Below are 10,419 nucleotides of genomic sequence, written 5' to 3' on the forward strand. Positions count from 1 at the left end.
AGAGAGAGAGATAGAGAGAGAGAGAGGAGAGAGAGAAAGGAAGGGGGTGCTGTAAAAAAGAGCAGAAAGGGAAAGACAAGAGAGCGAGAAGGAACGAAGGTCGGTTGTGCTGACGTGTGGAGGAATCTGTCGCGCACACGTCACCTGAATTTCCATCGGGGAAGGAAGGAAGAGGAAAGAAGTGAAGGGAAGGCGAAATAAATATCGAATTAGTGTCAGCTGAGTCAGGGATGGAGGAAATGTGTTTCAGAGATAGACAAATACGGACACGCGTTCACAAAATATGACAAAAGTAGCTATCATTCCCAAGTTAGTTATACTGTAGATTAACATTCAAAATATTTATTCACTTGAAACATTACAATATCAGCAGACATCAATAACTTTCTCCAATTTAGTTATAGATTAACATTCACAATAATTAATCACTTGAAACACTACAATCACAATTAACATCTATAACTTTAAGTTAGTTATAGAATAACATTCACAATATTTAATCACTTGTAACATTAAAATCACAGATATCTATATCTTTATATAACAAAAATAACATCTCATGTGCAAACTGCTGCATTGGTAAGGGTACAAGAGAGACTTGAGCTATGGTAAGCAGCTTTTCTAGAAAGACATTCCAAAATCACACTACTGTGTTCTAGTCTTGGTAGTGCTATAGACTCTGTACCATGGTCTTCCACTGTCTTGGAGTAGAGTCCTCTTGCTTGAAGGTAATCTCAGCCATACTACTTCTACTGTATATTATTTCTCTTCATCTGGTTATTTTGAAATTTTTATAGTTTATATATGAAAGATTTATTCTAATGTTATTATTCTTAAACATCTTTTGTTTTTTATCTTCTCATTTCCTTCCCTGACTGGACTATTTTTTCTGTTGGAACTCCTGGCCTTATAGCATCCTGATTTTCCAACTACGGGTTGTAGCTAAGCAAGCAATAATAATAATAATACAAACGGAACACGCTTAAGATTAATGCTCACTTACTGAAGTTTTCTTGGCTTATTAAGACTGAAATATCTTCTAATTTGAATTAAACATATAACGTAATAGCTGAATTAATATCATCAATATCTAAAATTGTAACTTAGCGTTGAAACGAAAATGAAAATAGATAGCAAATATTCAGTAACTCCACGGGAACATCCAACCACATTTCACTTACCAATCTGAAATTGATCAATCATTGCATCTAATTATTAATTACATATACAGTATTTATACATATATACATACATACATATATACATACATACATACATACATATATGTATGTATATATACATATATATATGTATGTGTATATACACATATTAAATCTACTTTCAGTTAATAGTTTTTTCAGAAACACATAATCAAAATATAAAAGTAACATTTTCAATGCTAAAATCAAATCACATAATATAAAAAATATGAGATTTTCTTAACCTTCCTAGCTGATCACTTTTACATTTTGCAATATAAACCAAGAGAGAGGAGAGAGAGAGAGGAGAGAGAGAGAGAGAGAGAGAGAGAGAACCTCTCGGGTATTTGCATCATCCCAATAGGTGTCAATTGATATAGCTCGGATGTTTTGTACAACAAGGCCCATTAATTAATGCCTTGTCATTGTAGCAATACAAAAATACGAATGTAAAGAGACGAGGGAAGAGAAAGAGAGAGTGAGAGAGGCGAACAAGGGGGTGGGGGTTTCTGTCATTAATGAATGCCAGAACTTGCCTTTTTTTTTTTAATAGAAACAGGGAGGGGATAAGAAGAGAAGTACAGGGTAGGAGGGAGTTGTAGTATTTCTCTTTGTCCGTCAAAAATAAATGTATCAAATATGCAAGTTCTTTCTTTAACCGAGAGAAATTCACTTCCTGTCATCCAGCTCCCATGACAAGGATGCAAGATTCGAACGTAATTTCAAACGTTATATACACATTCTCACCTCAAAACTTCATGGTGTTTGAATAGTGATATCTATGCCGGTCTCTCACATTCTCTTATAACCTGTGGTTTCAGTGATTTTGTCACTTACGACAAAATAATATCTATCTATATATACTATATATATATAGTATATATACATATATATATATATATATACACACATATATATATATATATATATATATATGTGTGTGTGTGTGTGTGTGTGTGTGCGTATGCGTGTGTATTCAGTAAATTACATGGAGAGTAAGAGAACACACATTCTATCTTTATTGAAATCATTATCAAATATGTTTTGTAATCACTAATTTTCCCTGTTGTAAATGCTTCTTTGAAGGCGATTAAAAAAAAAATAGACGATGTATGAAAGGAATTTGTCACAGGACCCATGAAGGGAACAAATTTATTTAAAGCATAATTCTAATAACAACCTATCCTTAATTAGAAAATTTCCCTGCAACCTTCATCAAATTAACCTTTATGTAATTGAGTCATACTGCTAAAATAATGAAGTTTAACAGTACGAGAGTAAAAATAAAAGTAATGATATTAATATTATTATTATCATTTATATTTCTATTATTATTATTATTATTATTATTATTATATTATTATTATTATTATTACAAGCTAGGCTATAACCCTTGTTGGAAAAGCAAGATGGCCCAAAGCCAAAGGGCTCCAACAGGGAAAAATAGCCCAGTGAGGAACGAAATAAGGAAAAAAATAAACCGTGGAGAAGAATAAACATTCAAAAAATATTTCAAGAGCAGTAACAACATTGAATTAGATCTTTCACATATAAACTATAAAAACCTAAAGAAACCAGCGGAAGAGAAATGAGACAGATCAGCATGCCTGAGCGTACCCCCCAAGCATGAGAACTCTATTCCAAGACAGTGGAAGGCCATGATACAAAAGCTATGGCACTACCAAAACTAGAGAACAATGGTTTGATTTTAGAGTGTCATTCAAGAAGAACTGCTTACAATAACAAAAGTCTCTCTTCTACCCTTACCAAGAGGAAAGTAGCCACTGAACAATTATATTGCAGTAGTATAACCCCTTGAGCGAAAATAATTGTTTGATAATCTCAGTGTTATCAGGTGTATGAGGACATAGGAAAATGTGGTAAGAAGAAGCCAGACTATTCGGTGTAAGCATACGCAAAGACAAAATGAGCAGTACCAAAGAGAGGTATCCAATGTAGTACTGTCTGGCCAGTCAAAGGACCCAATAACTATCTAGCGGTAGTATCTCAACGGGTGGATAAATCAGTCAAGTAAGTGATGGAATTAACAATTCAAGCTTTACTAATAATAGCTAGAATGATAGCTTGCCTTTTTATTTAATAGTAGCAAAAATACATTAGTCAACAATACTATTTGTAGAACGACCTAAAACAACGAGATGATTCATTTGTAGGAACTGGTTCACCAAAAGAATGTAATCATTTAAAAATGAGAAAAATATTTATCAAGGAATTACTATGATCATATACTATGCTGTATTATCTCTCTCTCTCTCTCTCTCTCTCTCTCTCTCTCTCTCTCTCTCTCTCAGGCTAAATCGTAACTTTCCTGTAAAAAAAAAACGGTTCCGTTATATCTCTCTTTTGTCAAAAAATAGACCTCCCCTCACTGAATTTTCTCCCTTAATAATCTCATATATTTTCCCCTCTAACAACATTTTGCCTCCCCTCTTCTTCATCATTTGGGTACTCTCTCTCTCTCTCTCTCTCTCTCTCTCCTCTCTCTCTCTCTCTCCTCTCTCTCTAAATACCTCCTCCCTCTCATTTTACAAAATAGTAACATTGTGTACCATAATTATGCTTATGAGAAATTGACATAATATTATTTTTTTCAACTCTGTGTCAATCACGAACTTCTGAATGTAACGTTATTTCTCAGATTCGTTTCAAGAATGTTTATCAATAAGTTTTCAACACATCATTTGATTCGTGGTTTTTAGGACTAATAATAAATAAAAGGGAGAAAGAATTAAAGAAATAGAATAAAAAAATCGGAAACTACCAGTTTAAAATGTTCAGTTCATGAAAAGTAAGTTATTAATCTGCCTTTTTCTATTGCATCTATCAGACTTTTAGCTACTTTTAATCCCAATGATCAATGATTTATCATTTGCTATGCCTAATTATTTGGTGGTATTCACAATTCCTTCATGAAATCTTTGAAAATATTAGATACTACTATTATTTTCAAAATATTTTATTTTTTTACGTAGAGGTGAATATGAATAAACAGTCTGTAAAAAATCAAGCTATTAATACAATTTCCTAAAATAATTCACTGTTACGAAAAACGTTATCTGCAAACCTAAGGAAATTAGGAATATCTTGCATAATTTCACTGAAATAAAAGAACTATTTCTTAACCTAAGGATTTGAATTCATTCGTAAAACCCAATTGCTTTTACTTGCATTTAATTATTTAATTATGTATCAATACACAATATATTTACCAAGCGTTGTAATTCCGTCATCAATTAATAATTTTCAAAATATTTTTCAATCGTTGGTAAGAAATTAATTGAGTCACGATTAGATCAACTTAGGTAAGGAAAATAAAACATAAACGATTTCTACCTGGTGACCTTTTCAATCTTTCAACATTCATTAAATTGAATTTACTAATATTGATTTGGAATGAATAAATAAATCAACTTTCCTATCGGGAGGTTTGATAATTTATATATTTCAAGATTTATAAGAAAGAAAATAGCAATTATTTCATAGGATATAAATAGATATATCTTGATAAAATACCATCAAAAAAGGTATTTCTACCTCAATCTATTATGAAATAAATAATTAGGATGTCGTGTATTTAATCGTAAGAGTTTTAGTCTAAAAAGGCAATGACTTTGTGTAGTATCTCTCTCTCTCTCTCTCTCTCTCTCTCTCTCTCTACTTTATACGCACACACTGAAACGTATAATAATACATACACAAGAATATATCACTGATGCACTTATGGCTTTTAATATATATATATATATATCTATATATATATATATTAAATATATATATATACACACACACACACACATATAATATATACATATACATATATATATATATATATATATATATAACATTCAAGTCTAAAAGGAACAAGGAGCGGGATTTTTTTTTCGACAAACTTTACAACAAACCTGTACAGCGTGAATTTTGTCCATAAATCGGACGATCTATTTTTCACCGCCTAATGAAAACATGGACGTAAATTTGCCTGATTAAAGCACCTCCCGGCCCCAATTGCTTTCATGCAAGCCCGAGGATCTCCCCTGCAATGTCGAAAGGCCCTAGTGTGTCCATGTCTCCACAGTTTTAATCTTTATTTTTTTTTTCTTTCGTCCAGTTTCAAGGAATTTCTTAGCCACTAGAATCGCCGCATATCCTGTGTGTGTGTATGTGTGTGTGTATCGCTTCCCCTTCCCATCATATAAATCCCTTTATCAATCTCCTCTTTCATAGTTTTCCCCTTAGCGCTGTAAATCTAAGTTCCCCTCTTTCTCCCAAAACATCGCGTTTCCCCTTTTTCATATGGGCAAAGCGCTAATTCCTCTTCCCCCCTGTGTCCCCCTAAAACCTGCATCAATCAACTCTTTCACAAGGCAACGCCTCTCCATACTGGGTGGCCAAGGAGGTGATATAGGTTTTGAAACAGGTGATGGAGAAGAAGAAAGTGTGTTGAATAATGACAGGGAGTTTTGGTTGGATAAGAAGCGACGAAGATAATATGGGGGAAACTGTGACTGGAAAAATACTTGCAAATAAAGAGGAGGAAATGAGGGAAAAAAGGGAGAAATGAGTTTCGCACGAAATGTGAGGAGATAAAAGATGTAGTAAAAACCAAAATATCTAGTTAGAAAAGGGTTTAAGAAAAAAGACAGAAAGAAGACAAAACAGGACATGGAAGAAAAAAAAAGAGATATAATGAATAAGAAGAATGGAGGGGTGGTCTCATCATCCCCAGCCCTTGTTCGATCTCCCCCCCTCCCCCAAAAGATCTCACTTCGACCAAGCAACCTTTCGAAAATATCACTTTCTTCCAAAAGCGAGTCTTTTATCCTTATCCTTCAAGGAGTAAACGGCTCCATTTTGCCGAGGCATTGATATCCATTTGTGCAGCTCCCAGTTTTCCTCATTTCTCTCTCTCTCTCTCTCTCTCTCTCTCTCTCTCTCTCTCTGTGAATAATACTTTCCTACAATCCCAATCTTTTCCTTCAGTGCTCCCGACAATCTTAGACTCTCACAATACAATTTCTGCTTCACCTAAACCTTACAAACTTTACATTTTCTCCTTTCCTGGTGAAATCTCTCTCTCTCTCTCTCTCTCTCTCTCTCTCTCTCTCTCTCTCTCTCTCTCTCTTCACTTCTTCGTCTTCTTATCTTAGAAAAATTATGTTTATATCAAATTATGATATCAGCCTCAAATCACACACACACACACACACACACACACACACACACTATATATGTATATATATATATATATATATATATATGTAGTGTGTGTGTGTGTGTGTGTGTATGTATTTTAGTAGTCATACAGGTCTCTACATTCCGTATTTTAATTCCCAAGCGCCTGACACTCCGCACATCCAACACTTTATACCTTATTTCTTTTTTGCCTCTGGAATTTAACCCTATAATATACCAACATTATAATATTGTAAAGTCTCTCCTTCGAATTTCCATCTGTAAGACATTACTCTTCTAATCACTTTTCAAACCCTGAAACTATTCTACTGTAAATTCCCCACGAGACTGAAATATTAATCGATTAATCCTTCCTCCATTATCTTTATCAAACCTCCTTTGATGATACGTGATTTTTTTTTTTTTTTTTTGGCGTGAAAATCTTTCAAGTGATAAAACCGATTGTAATGGAAGCTTAATCCCGGATTTTTTCTGATTTTTGGTATTATTGATTGATGCTCGTAAGCTGTAGTATTATTATTATTATTATTATCATTATCATTATTATTATTATTATTATTATTATTATTATTATTATTATTATTATTATCATTATTATTATTATTATCATTATTATTATTATTATTATTATTATTATTATTATTATTATTACTAGCCTAGCTACAACCCTAGTTGGCAAAGCAAGATGCTATAAACCCAAGGGCTCCAATAGGGAAAAATAGCTCAGTGAGGAAAGGAAATAAGGAAATAAATAAATGATGAGAATAAATTAACAATAAATCATTCTAAAAAAAGTAACAACGTCAAAACAGATGTCCCATATAAACTATTAACAACGTCAAAAACAGATATGTCATATATAAACTATAAAAAAGACTCATGTCAGCCATGGTCAACATGAAAACATTTGCTCCAACTTTGAACTTTTGAAGTTCTACTGATTCAACTACCCGATTAGGAAGATCATTCCACAACTTGGTAACAGCTGGAATAAAACTTCTAGAGTACTGTGTAGTATTGAGCCTCATTATGGAGAAGGCCTGGCTATTAGAATTAACTGCCTGCCTTGTATTACGAACAGGATAGATAATATTTGTGACACAAAATCGATGATACGAATAATTCTTTACAATATACATTTACTTTCGTCTATACAGTTATTTGTGGTGGGTAAAACGAATATACATATTTTTTTTCTTTTAGAGAGAGAGAGAGAGAGAGAGAGAGAGAGAGAGAGAGAGAGAGAGAGATGAGAGAGACTATTATCATGAAATCCTCCTCTCTCTTCTAAAATTCAAAAGTAAATTTTATCATTATTAGGATTCACTGTTGAAAATTAATTTAATAAAAAAAATTTCAGTAATATTTTTGAGTTATTAATTCATTACTTGTTCCCCTATACGGAAAATCGCCAAGAATTTCCCCACACTTCCTCTAATACCGGATTTTGTTTTTTTTTCCCAACTCTTCTGTTTTCCATTATTCTCTCTCCTCTTACGCATTCCTCACTATTTCCCCCTTTCACTGACACCCCCCTCATACATAACCCTCTTTTTACCCTTCTCCCTCCTGTCTCCCCATACGCCCTTCCCTTCACGTCACTCCAAGGAACCCGATTCCCTCCAGGCTACCATCGCAATCCACCCTCCAGAAGTAACTAGCATCACCTCCCACCCAGAGCACCTACCCCCTACAATCAACCCCATTCCTACACCCTCCAGAAGTAACCCCCCCACACGCCCCAACCTCCACCCCACCCCGAGGTCCTACCCCCAACCCTCAACCCCATTCCAGTATCGTTTCACAACCCGCCAGTCACATTTGTAGGCTCCAGTCACTTCAGTGGCGCAATGGGATTTTCTCAAATATTCCCAAGTGAATGGTTGGATGCTGTCGTTACGAAATTTATTATTTATTACTTTTATTTTTTTTCTCAATTGCAATGGTTTTTTATTCTTGGATATATGAATCTACGAATTTCTAATTTATCATTCTATTTTTTTTTTCTTTTAGTTGAAAGTTTTTTTTATTGCTTAGATTTATGAATTTACGAAATTAAGCCAAATTACGATTTTTTTATTTATTACTCTTTTTCTGAAATGCAGGTTTTTTCATTCTTGGATTAATGAATCTAAAAATTAAACTAAATTACTAATTCCTAATTTGTCATTCTATTTTTTTTTTTTTTTGAATTGCAATGGTTTTTTATTCTAGGATTTATGAATTTATGAATTAAGGTAAATTACGAGTTTCTAATTTATCATTCTATTTTTTTCTCAATTGTAATTATTTCATTCTTGGATTCGTGAATCTACGAATTAAGCTAAATTACGAATTTCTAATTTGTCATTCTATTTTTTTTTGAATTGCAATAGTTTTTTATTTTTGGATTAATGAATCTACGAATTAAGGTAAATTACGATTTTCTAATTAATCATCTATTTTTTTTTCCAATTGCAATAGTTATTTATTCTTGGATTTATAATTCTGCGAATCAAGCTAATTACGAATTTCAAATTTATCATTCTATTTTTTTACTCAGTTGCCAGTTTTTTTTATTTCTCCGATTTATGAATTCAAGAAATTAAGCCAAATACCGAATTTCTGATTTATTACTCTAATTTTTCTCAATTGCAATAGTTTTAATTATACAATTTATTAATTTACGAAAATTAAACCGAATTACGAATCTTTTTATTTTATTTTTTTTCCTCAATTACAGATTTTTTTTTTTTTATTTTTGGATTTGAGAATTTACGAAATTAAGCCAAATTACGAATTTCTTATTCTATTCTTTCTCCTTTGCAATATTATTTTTTATTCTTGGATTTATAATTTGACAAAAATGAGGCTCTCCGTTCAGGGAGGCTATTCGAAAAAATGAGAAAGTTAAGAGGGTTGGACTGAAGGGTGGAAAAAGGCAGCAGTACCGGAGGTAAAGTAAAGGCTAAAAAGTGGGTGCAAAGGGGGTTTGAAGATACACTGCAAAGAACATTTATTAATTTATAGAGCGAAGTGCGTGAGGTGTGTTGAAGGTACTACCTATTAGCGGGTTTACACTGTCAAATGATTCGTCGAACGCGGTTCGACAGACAAAGTGTTTGAAGTGATTTTTGAACGGTTTCGAAGAAAATCTGTTCTCGCCTGACTTGTGACCAGGGCTTCATTGTCCACAAACCTTAACCATTTGTGGCCGACTCCACCTCTTCGAACCGTTTGACAAGCAGGTTCGAACAACAGGGTTTGACGAACCGTTCGACCGTGTAAACCAGCATTTAGAGGCATTTCTTTCATTCGGTTACGTTAGCATACCATAAAAAGTATATTGAATAAACAATACTCATATAAATGACTGCCTTTGGCAATGTTACTGATAAACAAATGCTAGTATATGGTGACTAGCCCCTCTCTCTCGTCTCTCTCCTCTCTCTCTTCTCTCTCTCTCTCTCTCCCTAACTGGTAGAACTTGAAGAAAAACTCTTAAAATTTTTCATTTTTATGATATTGATTAAAGCGAAATTCTGCCACATTATTGAATTTACCCTAATTAAAACACGTCCCATTTTTTACCATAGTATGATATTATTATTATTATCATTATCATTATTATTATTACTATTATTTTATGATTATATGTAATTATCCTTATTATCGACATAAACTCCATTTCCCTGAAAAAATATAAATACTAACTTCATATTAATTCTCTCTCTCTCTCTCTCTCTCTCTCTCTCTCTCTCAACACCCATCTCACTTCACCACCAATTCTCTCAGTTGACCGATAATCAATAAAGGAGGCTGGGAATTGTCTGTAATCCTTTTCTAGTCCCGTCAACACGTTTCAATGGCTGTGTGAACGCAGGTATCTTTGATCCTTCTTTTGTGTTGCGTGAAATGATAGATTTTCTATACAAAAGAAAAAAAAATGACATAGGAAGGTTAAGAGAACTTGAAGCCATTCATTCGGAGTCAATGGCTCTTGAAGGACGGAGGGGTGAAAAAAAGT

Source organism: Palaemon carinicauda, chromosome 18, assembly GCF_036898095.1.
Source record: "Palaemon carinicauda isolate YSFRI2023 chromosome 18, ASM3689809v2, whole genome shotgun sequence".
NCBI lineage: Eukaryota > Metazoa > Arthropoda > Malacostraca > Decapoda > Palaemonidae > Palaemon > Palaemon carinicauda.